General features: G+C 35.7%; 1 protein-coding gene across 8 annotated transcripts in view; it reads right to left on the bottom strand.

Moving 5' to 3' along the window:
* Positions 1 to 13,120, bottom strand: part of DPH6 (diphthamine biosynthesis 6) — a 197,706-nt gene that overhangs the window by 52,465 nt on the left and 132,121 nt on the right. The window lies entirely within an intron of this gene.

Below are 13,120 nucleotides of genomic sequence, written 5' to 3'. Positions count from 1 at the left end.
GGTCTGTGATATACAGGTCAGAATAAATAATCTAATGGTGCCTTCTGGCTGTACAAGCCACTCAAGCTATGAAATAAGTTTTACCCAGTTCTTCTGCTCAGCCTGTCTACCAGCACTGAAGTGCCTGAACTCTAAAATCCCACACTGAGAAGGCAACCATTTACTCATTATGGCCTTTAACATCCCTTGCTGATAGTTTTAAATTTTTAACCAGTCCTACCTGTCGAGCTTCCTTTTATATGTTCTCATACTTACAGATATAATTTCGGAAACAAAATAGCTAAACACCAAGCACAATAAAAATGAAATGGGTTAAAGCTTATTAGCAGTAGGGAGCAGATGTAGCAAAATTCTGCCAGTTCCCCTACATTTCCTCCCCAGCAGGGATTTTCTTTCAAGCTGTGAGTTAGTTCTATACACTAATCCAGGCTGCTGTTGCTGCAATTGCACCTTCCTATACCTTGATATTGTACTAAAAATTCACTTTGATTTTTGATTTCTTCCTCCTTAATAATAATATTTAAAGCAGTTCCTGCAGAGCTAAATGTAAATTCAAGCACCGCATGCTAGATGCTCAAAAGGGCATGAAAATGTAAAATTGATAAGAAAATAATTACATACTGAAAAGCTGTTTTATTTGCTTCAAAAATATTAACTTTCTCTCAACGAACTAGAGGTTCCTGAGCCAAGATGTAACCAGTTAATGACTGAAGTTAAGATCCTTGAAATACCTCTCAAACATACATCATTCAATATATCAGTTACAATGTGGAAAAATAAGATAAGTATTTAAGGAACAAAGTCATAAATTGATAGTAATACAAACTGAAAGCAAATGAAGTCTGCCACATGAAACATGATCACAGACTGTCACTCTGAGGGTTTTTATCCTTCATGTGTAGTGTCAAAAATAAGCACTTAGGAAAAAGAGTTGAACTGATGTAAGGATGTTCAAGATGGAAAGATTTCAGTTGAAAATCATTTGTGAGTGTGTACCCAAATGGGACAGAAAATGAGCAAAGTTAATGGTCAAAATCTACTTTGTGGGCATTAAGGATAACAGATTTTATGACAGAATTTGAATGTTGGATATACTGATTGCAAAGACCTTTCCTTTGAAATTCTGCTTCCTTCTGAACTTTGGCAATGAGCTCTGGAACCAATTTTCAAACCAAATATCAGCTTTCACCTCACATATTCTAATTACATCATCTGTTCATCTGTACATGTACAGCAAAACTAACTACTCTTGTCAAACCTGTAACTAAATTTTGTAGAATGCAAGGAAGAAAATTTTGATGCTGCAAGAGGCAGAAGAAAAACAATTTGAAAACTCTGGTGACATTACTAAACTTCCACTAACTGCCAGGCTTTCCCTCATTGTGGTAGCCACCTTGATTAGTAATATGACAAAAGATGTACAATGCAAATAATTTCATAATATCACAGAATGGCTTGAATTGGGGCCTTGATGATCATCTACTTCCATACACCCTGACATGGGCAGGGACACCTTCCACTAGACCAGGTTGCTTAGCCAGGCCTGGCCTTGAAGCCTCTGGTGTTAAATCATCCACAATTTCCATGGGGAACCTTTGTCAGTCCCTCCCCAACCTCACAGAAAAGAATTATTTCTTAATATTTAATCTCAACCCATTCTCTTTCAATCAGATGCCACTTCCCCTTGCCCTGTCACTACATGCTCTGGTAAACAGTCTTGCCCCATCTTTCCTGGAAGTTCTTTCAAGGTACTGGAAGGCTGCAACTAGGTCACCCCAAAGCCCTCTATTTTCCAGGCTAAACAATCCCAATTCTCTCTACCTTTCCTTATAAGAGAGGTTCTCCATCCCTCTGGTCAACTTGGTAGTCCTGCTCTGAACTTGCTTCAATAGGTCCATGTCCTTCCTGTCCTGAGGACTCCAGAGCTGGATACAGACCTCATGCTGGGGTCTCATCAGAGCAGAGCAGAGCAGAGCAGAGCAGAGCAGAGCAGAGCAGAGCAGAGCAGAGCAGAGCAGAGCAGAGGAGCAGAATCATCTCCTTCAACCTGCTGGCCATACTTCTGATGCAGATCAGGATATGACTGGCTTTCTGGCAAGCAATTTCATTTTGAATGTGGTGCTTTTTAGTACATGATTTTTTACGGGAAAATACATTTACATTCTTATGTATATGCTATATATGTAATTACATATATTTACATTCCATCCATATATGGATATTTTTGCAGCAAATATTGTTTTCAACAGACTAGTCAGTTACTTTCATTTTTTAATATAGTATGACTGCGAAACAAGGTTGGTTAAATGGCATATCATATGACTGCTAGGGGTTCACATGCCTTTTATTGTAACTCAAGGCATTTGCATTGACCAATAATGTCCTACATACAGTTTGGAACTTGGATTTTGCAGGACCAGTTTTCTCCCAGTTCAGTGTTACAGAAGTCAAACTCAATGCAATTCAGGCAATTTCTTAAAATCTACTATACTGGGCTGCCCAAAAAGTTATGAAAAACCTTACCCCTGCTCCAGTTTTTATCACCAAGCATGAATCTATATGACATATAATACAATATAATACTTTGGTCAGTTCAGCTCAGGTGTTTCAACTATGTCCCTTCCAAGCTCTGCCAAACCCCAGCCTTCTTGCTGGGTATGGGTAAAGAAGCAGGAAAAGAGAAAGAATTGATGCTGTGCAGGCATTGACCAGCAAAAGCCACTATTGGTCTGGTATTAACACAGTGTTAACCACAAATCCAAAACACAGCACTATAGAGGCTGCTGTAAAGAAAATTCACTCCATTCCAGCCAGTTCACAATAGCCTACAAGTTCTGAGCCAAGTTTTACTTAAATGCTTAGCCATTCTCAGCAGCCACTGGGATGACCTATATGGAAAGCAAATTTGTTCTTCTGAAAATGAAGATATGTCTCTGAGATTACTACTGAAATATATAACAGGATCTTAACTCACACTCCTGAAAGCAGGTGACTCCTTGTACAGAAGATTAGAATGGAAGGTTTTCAGTAAATGGCCTTTAAGTGACATGTATTAATATATATCCTTGTTATATAGTTATATGTTAAGTAATTATATTATGAAAAGAATATAAATTCATAGATATGCTTGCAATGTATACATATATATTATGTCTATATGCATATATATGTATAAGAGGAAGGAGGGAGAAAAATCTGTATATGTGTATGTCTCCTCCATGTAGAACATGCACAGAGAGACTATGAGATTGTGCATTACTCAGTTGCTATCTGCAACTCCACACATTTGACAAATTACAATAATCCTTTACCAAAATCACCATCTTAATTAAAAATGGTTGACAATTAGTATTTTCTTCAGCTAACAGTCATACTATACTCTTTCAGACTTGCTTCTTCATATATATATATATATATATATATATACATGTATGTATGTATGTATGTATGTATGCAAATTAACTACTTTGGTTACTTACAGAAGATGGCCAGGGTGTTTCCACAAAGGTGCTTATAAATGAAATGCATAAAGACCTGCATAATATTGACAGTGAATAACGTCCAAGATAAAATCAAAGCTACATTTCAAGTGTTACCACCTGTGTTTACGGTGTTACATCCAAAGGCCTGATGAGAAGTGAACAGGTATCATATCAGCTGGATGCATTTTTATTTTTCATCAACGAAGCTAAATAAAAACAGGGAGGAAGCTGAAAGTGATTATTCACTGCTAGCTGGCATGCATGTAACTGGGTATTGACGAGGGAGCACTGCTCATTTTTGCTATGCAAAAATTTAAAGAGGTTTTAAAATAAGATAGCTCACTTTCCCACTGTCTTACGTGCTTTTTTGAAAGTGGAGTACAGGAAAGCATAAATAATTTTTTGGGTTACTTTGGCTTTTATGAATAGGAAAATTAAAGATCTATTATTAATTTTGAAGACCATGTGATATCCTTCAGAGAAGAGGAGGAAGAAGAGGAAATGAAATTATTATTATGACCAACACACAGAACCAGAAATGAGGATAATCAAGTACTGAAATTTAGTAGGATCCCTTGGACCATTCAATAAAATAATAAAGAAGTCCTTCCACTGGAAAAATGAAGATTTTTTCCCAAGTTAATTTATTTTTTTACCCTTTTTTGTTTTTTTGATAGTAGAAGATCATTAATGTATGAATAGAGATAAGATTCTTGCTTAGTTTCAAATGGAAGAGATGATATTTTGAGCTCTAATTTTGACTGAAGCTTGATGGGGGAGGACAAGTATGATTTTTCCTAGTTAATTGTGGAGTTTGTTTTCAGTGATAATTTGCTAATCTGCTTGGGGAGTTGTGTCCCAGGGAGGTAACTTCCTCTCCACAGAGCCACTTGCTTGTCCTCCAGCCCCAGCAAGACCGGAGGGACAATAGGATGAGCAAACATGAGAGAACTCTGGGCTGAGATAAGGACACTTTAGCAGGTAAAGACAATGAAACTACCAATGCAAAGGCAATCCTTCACCTCCTCCCAGCAGCAGACTGATGCCCAGACACCCTCTGGGGAATAGCCACCTTGGAAGACCAAGTTCTCCAATTTTTATGTCTGAGCATGGTGTCATATGGTCTCAGATAAACCCTAGACTGCCTCCTGCCCACACCCACACTCTATTCACCGGGGTGCTGATGGGAATAAGTCTTAAAAGCCTTGAAAATGTGCAATATTATCATGTTAGGCACAAATCCAAAACACAGCACCATAGAGGCTCTTATGAAGAACCAGGAAGACCTTGTACACTATCCAATTTCCTTCCTGCAACAGAAATGCTTTTCCAGGACCTGCATAACCACAATAAAGAGGATATTGCCCACAGAGAAGGGTATTCAGTATATAAGTTTGACTAATTTCTGAGATCAGAGTTTTCTGATTTTTACAGGGCTTACATTGACAAGACAAATTAAAACATCCTGCCTGGAAAATACCAAGATCTAGAGAGGCTACTTACTATTGAATATCAAACTACTTGTTGGAAGCAGTAACTTGGAAGGGATGTTTGTTGTCTGAAAGAGATTGACTGATACAGTTTTAGGAAGGATGAGTTGTTAATAAGACTGTTTATGTAGGTTGAGGTAGTGATATGGCTCTTCCTTCAGTCCTTATCAACAGGATTACCTCATCCAAAGGAGAACAAAAAGCCTTTGAAGGTGATGAAATCCTGAAATTCTATCCTTCATTGTGGGAATTTAAAGTGTCCTACATGTAATTTGGACTACAATTTAATAGGGAAGTTTCCAGAGTGAAAGTTGGACCTTCATTACTTTTCAACCAAAAAGACATTCGTCCCTCTGCAATGAGGCAGTGACAACAGGTACTCGCTTCAGGGATGAAACTCTGTTAATGGCTTTCACAGTCACCACACATTAGACTTTTGACCAGAGGTTCTGGCCTAAGCGAACAGTGGATGCATATATGCACTCTTGCTTAGCACAAAAGTGACAGGCTCAAAACAGAATTAATGTTTTCAGCAAAGGAGATGAAGAATCACTCAAAACCAGTCTTATGAGGGAACTGCTGCAGGGGAAGATCAGTCAGCCTGGATGAACTAGGTTATTTACCATCCTGAATAACTTGACATGCATTTCTTCACTCTGTCTACCTGAAAAACAACATTCAAATGCATGGATATTACCTGTAGAATGGCAAATAAGCTAGTGTAAATCAGTTCATGGAAATCACAGTTATGCTGACTTATACCAGTTGAGGATTTGATAGTACTTGTACATATCTCTGCAAACCATCACAGAAGAAATGCTCTCCTTTCTTCTCTTCTATTGTTCATATTTTTTTTATATATTCTACAAATTAAATTCATGCATACTCTTTAGACTATTATGCAGTCATATGATTTTTATACACATATATTCCATTTCTAAAAATGGCTTTATTTAAATTCATGCTCTTTTATGCTCTTGTTCTGACTCATGTTCTTGACTATACTAATTTTTAAGCATTACTAAAGCTCTGCTAATGTTACAAATAGAATATCATAATCTTCTTTTTAAGAAAGAAGTGGAAGTAGCAAACCTTTCACATCCCATTGTTGCCCAGTGTCAAATGGCAGACAGTTTCCAAGGACCTCTGGATTTCCACTATCTGCATGTTAAATATTCTCATTACAGTTGCTTCAAATGACTAGAAAAGCTTTGGCAAATCTGAACACAGGGGAAATGAAACACACCAGGCATGAGACAAGCCACACTAGCACTGTACAATTTAATGTACTCTGTGTTCTAAACATGGTCCATAAAAGAAGCCTGGGTTTATATATCAAACTGTGGAACATTCAAAATAGCATCTAGTAGAAAAATAGATGTTATGAACTTGATGGGACAAAAAAGGGGAAACATGCATACTCTTCCTATTGGATTTTTGATAGGCATACTGGCTCTCAGCAATGATTTTCAAAAATATTTATTTTTCTTCTGGTGATACTACAAATCATATTAATTAATCTACATGAGATTCTCTTGCAATGGAAATGTAGCAGTGTTCTAATCTGTCATTCTACCTTTATAATACTTGTTGATTTCTACTACTCATATTTTGACTATTTTGTTCAAGAAACTGGTAAAAGGAGACCAATTAAATTAATATCACCTATAGTATTATCTATAGGACACAGAATTTACAACAGTTTTTGGAAATCTAAAAATTGCATTAAATAAAGATATTAACCAATACATATAATAAATTAGACAAAAAAGTGTACCTGAATATTACTGGCTTAGAAACATCTGTTCAGGATGGTGAAAAAATATGTATCTTCTCACAGAAATCTGGGAAGGTTGTTTGATATTCCATTTTAAGTTTTATAGTAATTTTCTCTATAGGTAAAAGAGGATCTTAAACCTTTGTCCAATCCTTCGCAGCAAGAAAAATTTTCAACTTCCACTATTTGAGCATAAGCTACTTCTGTTGTACTTGGGATAAAGTGTTAGAGAATGCATGAATTTTATTTAAATTCATGACAGTCTGTATACTTCAAATAGCACAGGAATGTCTGAACAATGCACAGACTGCTGTTACAGATGCATGATGCCACTCTAGATGACTGCCATGAAAACACACTAATTACTCCAGGAAACAACTGCATGTAGCTAGACAGATTCTTGTTCAAGATTTAACTTGTTTATAACTTGGGACCTGTACATTATTTGTAAGGCGAAGTGGAAAGATACAGGAAAGCACCAATGGTATTTTCAGGAGTGTCAAAGAAGGTACAATGCAGGGGCTCACTGGAAGGGACACTGTGCCCTTCATGAGTGCTCTTAGATACCTTTTAAAAAACCTAGTTTGGGTGTACTTACATCTTTTGACATCTAAACAGTTTTTAAATCTGGTCCAAAAGGTTTTAATTTAGATATTTAAACTTGGCATCAAGTTACCCGGGTGCTGAAATAAATGTGGAACCCATTCACAATATATATCAGATAAAACACTGTGAATCTTTTTTCTATCACTTCTGCATTACACACTATTAAGACACACATTGTCAACAACCTGACTGGCATTCCTGACAGAATGAAAGTCAACTGCAGCACTCTTTGCTGGATTTGAAACAATCATGGGATCACAGCCATTCATCCTGAATTCTTACCATAAAAAAAAAGAAAGCTACTGTCAGAAGAAGATGGGCTGGTGAACTTTTAAAGTTTGCAGTACATTTGCTCATAAAATTATTGGTGGGAGAGTTACAGACAACTAAGGTCCAAATGTGAGTGGTGTTATAAAAGTAAAATGATGCATTTTTTTATGTCACATGAAGTATTTCACCAAGGAGATTTTTCAATACTGAGGATGGAAAATACAGTGGTAGGTGCCTATTACAATAACTCAGAGGGGAACTGACCTATAATATCAGAATTTAAGAAAAAAATACTATGTGTAAAATGACTTGTTGAAAAAAAGATGTAATGAATTTAGGGCTATTAGTACATCTTGATTTTACATTAAATATTACCTTTCTATGCAATTCTGTCTTCTAATGTTTAAAAAAATATATTGTTTTCACTGTCTCAAAATCTCCCTTCACCAATGTTTTGGGTTCAAACACAACCAATTCTATATTTCCTGTTGAAAACAAAGCATGATATACTAAATACACTAAAGTATTTCCATATAATTTTTTCTTTTAAAAACAAAGAAATCAGAGATAATATTTCAGAGATTTCTGCAAAATCTGCCTCCAAGTTTTGTATGTATTTCATCTAACCAAAATAACCAAAACTAATTTTTAGCATTCAGACATTTTTATAAACAAATTTATTTCAAAAGCAGCAAACGGCCCCAAAATTTTTCTGCTAATTAGTTAATGTGCTCTTATGTTACAGAAAGAATTTATTCACAGCACCTTTCCATGGAATATACAATTGAATAGCAACAGTCTAAATGAATATTTATTACACAGTTTATCAGAAATTATACATTTTATTAATCTAGCTATACCAAGTCTTGCTGGGGATTAGCGAGATGTAAAAGAAAGAAAACACAGCAGTTAAGCAAGCTGGAATGCCTGAAATCTTGAGACAGCACAGCATGTTTCTCCTTTGTACTGGTGAGGATAACAAAAGAAAGCAAAAAACAAGCATTCAGAGGTAAAAAAAAATGTAATCATGATCTTGCCTATCTCAGTTAGCCTGGGGGAATCTGTTGTACAGGCAGAAGCACAATCCACCACTTGAAACAGTCTAACAAAATACTACAGGGATGTCTCTGCATGGAAAGCCCATGGGTAAGGGAAGGAGAAGTTAGGGAGAAGACTCAGCTCCCAACTAAATATATTGAGAGTACTGTCTAAATGGTACAACTCAAGCCCTACTGAATAAAGTGCATTCACAAAGTAAATTAATAAAATTTTGCAGGCACAGTCACTGTTATATCATTATACAATAATTATTTGGAATATTTCCATCTATCAATAATGCCATCTGTCCCACCCAATACAAATGGACTACAACCCATCTGGCTTATTTTTTTCTATTGATTACTCTGCTGAATGAGTTAGCAAAACCGCTTACAAAATCATCATATTACATGACACTGTCATTAAAAGATGTGAAGTAAAGAAAAACACAAGATGAGACTTAATTGGAAAACTGTCAGTTCTTCTTCCAGAAAGTTTTAGCAATGCTATAAGCTTATTTCATTTTTTCTTTTCTTTTTTTTTTATTTTTTCTTTTTTTTTTTTATTGGCTACTTAAAAAAGCACCAAGAAGACACAAAGCCCAAAAACCCCCTAAATGCTGCTGACTACTGGATTAGACTGAAATTGTTCTAGCACACAACTGCTACTAGGTATGCTACAGAAGGTCCCTCAATTTATCTCTTCAAGAATACTGAAATGTCCCCAAGTATGCCTGGCAATCACAAAGAAACTGTGGAAGGAATATAGCTCAAAAATAGGGTGGAAGAAAGCTGATGATGGCTGGCACTTGTATTTGTTAATTCCAATAAGTCTTCCTAGGTTTTGGGTTTGATTATTCATTTGCACTATTATCTTTATGCTATTTTTGCAGCCTCTGTTTAATTTTTTTCTTTTAATTTAACCACTGCTTCCCTTAACTATATTTTCATTTCTCCAGCAATAAAAACACAGTTTTATGCACCTACATAATTAAATACTAACTTCAACTCCTTCACTCTAGATCTCAATTTTTACAATACCTTTTTCAACACAGGAAATCTCTCTTGTGTACACTCAAAATGTCAGTCCAAAGATCCTTAACCCAGTGATTTAGGTGGTGTTCTTTTAAGTGAACCCTTGGTGGGGCTGCTTTCCTATCCTTCCCTCCCCACTACTTTTTTCCTTTCTACTGCAGCCTTACACCCCTGCACCAGATTTCTGTTTCCTCTGTCACCCTGAATGGTTTTTCCAATGATGTTGCAACTCAAAGGGACATATGAAGGAAGAAGAGAGAAGTAGGGCTGGATTCCAGCTCTAAGGACACAACCCTTGATAACTGTGGGTAACCGGAGCTCAGGGAGGCTCAGGGGGTTATCCTGTCGGGTTGAGGCTGCAGGAATGATGCTGGCAGTGCAGATACTGAGCTGCCATAAGGAGTGAGGAAAATCGGGACGACAGGAGTAGAAAGGAGTTGTGTAAGAAGGAAGAAATGATGCTTGAATAAGGAAGTGACCACAGGCTGGGTGACTGAAACAACTTAGAAGTTGCTAGGGGGTCCAGCCTGCTTACTGTTACTGCTCCCTCTCTCACAGTCCCCTTCCATTCTCACTAGAACCGCTTCTCTATTAATACTATATAAAATATTTCCTCTGAAAAAAAATAGATGATTCTGAAATATACTTTTTATAATTTATCAACATTTAAAAAATACTTAAATTTATTTAAATATAATTGATCTTTCTCTTTGTAACTCAAGAAGTTCCTGAAAGACAATTGTCACTAGTAATATTACAAGAAGTATTCTAAAGTCCAGCTAGCTGTGTCTCATCCTGGGGGCTTATCTCAAATGAAGCTTTGAGCAATTGCATGTCTACATCCAGCTCTTAGAGGTAAATCTTTTGTGCTTTATAAACATATCCCGAAAAAAAATTCTTATACTTCTCTTTATATTACGTGATGTTAGGTCCAATTTATTGGTGTCCTAAACAATTTATATAATCTTTTTTGTGCTTTACTTATTACTGCCATCAAACATGTAGAAGGATTCAGGGGAAGTTGCTGAACAGTATTATTTATGTAGAAGATATTTACCAGGTATTACCACATGATGGGTAATATTCTAAAGAATAACACCTTTGGCAGTTCTGATGCACATGATTTAGTCACCATTTTAAATACAATTATCTTAATATACCATCGCTTTGCTACTAAATAAAGAACATTCAACAAACAGAATTAATTCTATGTTTCATGATGTATAGCTTAAAAAAAAATGAATTCTGAGCAGAACTGTTTCGTTTGCAGAAACAAACTCCTTTTTTTCATGGATGACAGAAGTAGAACAATTTCAACTGAGAAACCATTTGCTCTTATTAAGTAATCTGTAGGTTGCTACTGGTTTAGGCCTTTGGCCACTGCTTAAAATAAAGAATAATAAAATACTTTTGGACTGTTTAACTTAGTTTACTTGGCAAAACCAGATCATTATGTCATGGCATGGGATTCAACAGAACTGTCTGTAGTAGCACTGGGATACCAAAACCTGAACAAAACCACACAGGTAAGGAATATGCCTTAGAGTAAGGCTACCATATTGTGCGTTCCACAGAGAAAGGCACTGTCTTACAGGATCTGGAAGGCTGCTCTGAAGTAAAAATTGCATTTCTTGTTTCCACTGATACTATGGAATAACTAAGGCAGAAGTACAACTGAAGAACAATTTATCATTTTTCAATACAAAATCTTTATTTTCATTAAAGGACAACTGTATTTCCAGAGCAGGGTAATTCATCCCTCTAGTTCCTTGTAACAGGAATATTTGGTAAGTATTTTTCTCTGCTTTATTTTGTACATAAACCCCTACTAATAAAAAAATATGCATAACCTGAAGAAAAAATTTAATTCCTCTGTCTGAACCTCCTATTGACAAAATTATAGAAATAAGAACATACAGCTGTTAAGAACATCTCACTCCCATTTATATTCAGGTTTTTTTCAAAGCATTTTTATATGGTGCTGTGGCACACATTATGTAGCAGGTTTTTTTTTCTGATGCTGTAAGTACTGAATTATGATCTGATAAACACAGCATAAGTGATAAACATACAACAGGATTCTCTGATTGCAGGATGTTTTTGTTAAAGATTCCTGAAAACTGTCAGGCAGCTATCACTTCACAGGAGTACATGTACAATCCACTTTTTAAACTATGGCTTGAACAATCAAAAAGTGACATGGAACAGATATTAGTGATAGCTCAAAAGTAAGCAAACTCATCAGTGTTTTTCAGGTAGCTAAAAGAAAGAAAAAAAAAAAAGCAAGTACTGCCTAGTCATCTTAGTAAGTGGAAGAAATAAAACATTTAATAAAGAGTACCTGGTATGCATAATAACTATGGAAGACCTAAAAGACTGTATATGGAAAAAGGATAAGTGTTAAAGAACTACCAAACACCACCAATCTGTCTTCCAATATTATATATTGCAAATCAGAAAGCAGAGAGGGTTTGTGGTCATGGTATGTTATTTCTTTAATTGGTTACAGAACAAGAATTGGAATTTAATTTAAAAAAATAATTCAGTTTCAATACTGGATCTGAATCTGGTCTTGGAGGAGTAATAAACACTATTTAGGAGGGTTTTTTGTTAATAAATCAAATTGAGATGCGTAAGCCTGTAAGTGAAGTCTGTATCTTTAGTCACACTAGCCTATGCAGAGACTGAAGACAAAGGTAAATAGAAGGAAAGTTTCAGGTGTCATTTTCCTTCTTCTATGAAAATAGTACCATATTCTATGCTTCCAAGCCTCTAAAAACCACAATAATTAGGCTATATTAAATTATACAGCAATTATGCATTTGGCTTTTATGCATTTGGGGAGAAGTTATGTTTTATTTACAAGATTTGTGGCTACTACCTTTTAATGCTGTCTGAGTGTTCCATGGCTATTTTAAGAAAAGGGGCACATAAAAATCAGGAATTATTATGGCATCATTATAAATCACTGTGCAAATTATTATGCTCTTAATCAAGGGTTAACCAATAGACAGGCATGTCCATATGTAGTCTTAGAAGTCAGGCTGAATATAAAGTGAAAATGAGCAGTAAATTGCTAAACTCAGTTATCATAACAATATTGTTTGCAAGCAAGTAGGGAAAAAATCCTCAACAGAACAACTGAAAAAACTTGAAGTAAAATGCCCATTTCTCATTATGTAAAAATATATGGACAGAAATAATTCAAACGAGGTATTGTTCACATTTTTGTAAGAGAAATTGACTGTTCTTTAAGAGCTCTTTAGCACAATGCTTTGGGGAATTACGACAAAGTTAGTAGTGAATATAACTTTCTATTAAGCAGTTTTCTTTCTCACTTGTGCACAACCACTTATGAGCCAGAACATAACAGCTCAATCAAACCCTTGCTTGAACCCCTCTGAAATGTAATGCAAAAATTCT

The sequence above is a fragment of the Parus major genome, chromosome 5 (genome assembly GCF_001522545.3).
Source record: "Parus major isolate Abel chromosome 5, Parus_major1.1, whole genome shotgun sequence".
Taxonomy (NCBI): Eukaryota; Metazoa; Chordata; class Aves; order Passeriformes; family Paridae; genus Parus; species Parus major.
Note: the sequence above shows the minus strand (reverse complement) of the source record. Positions and strands in the feature narration are given on the sequence as shown.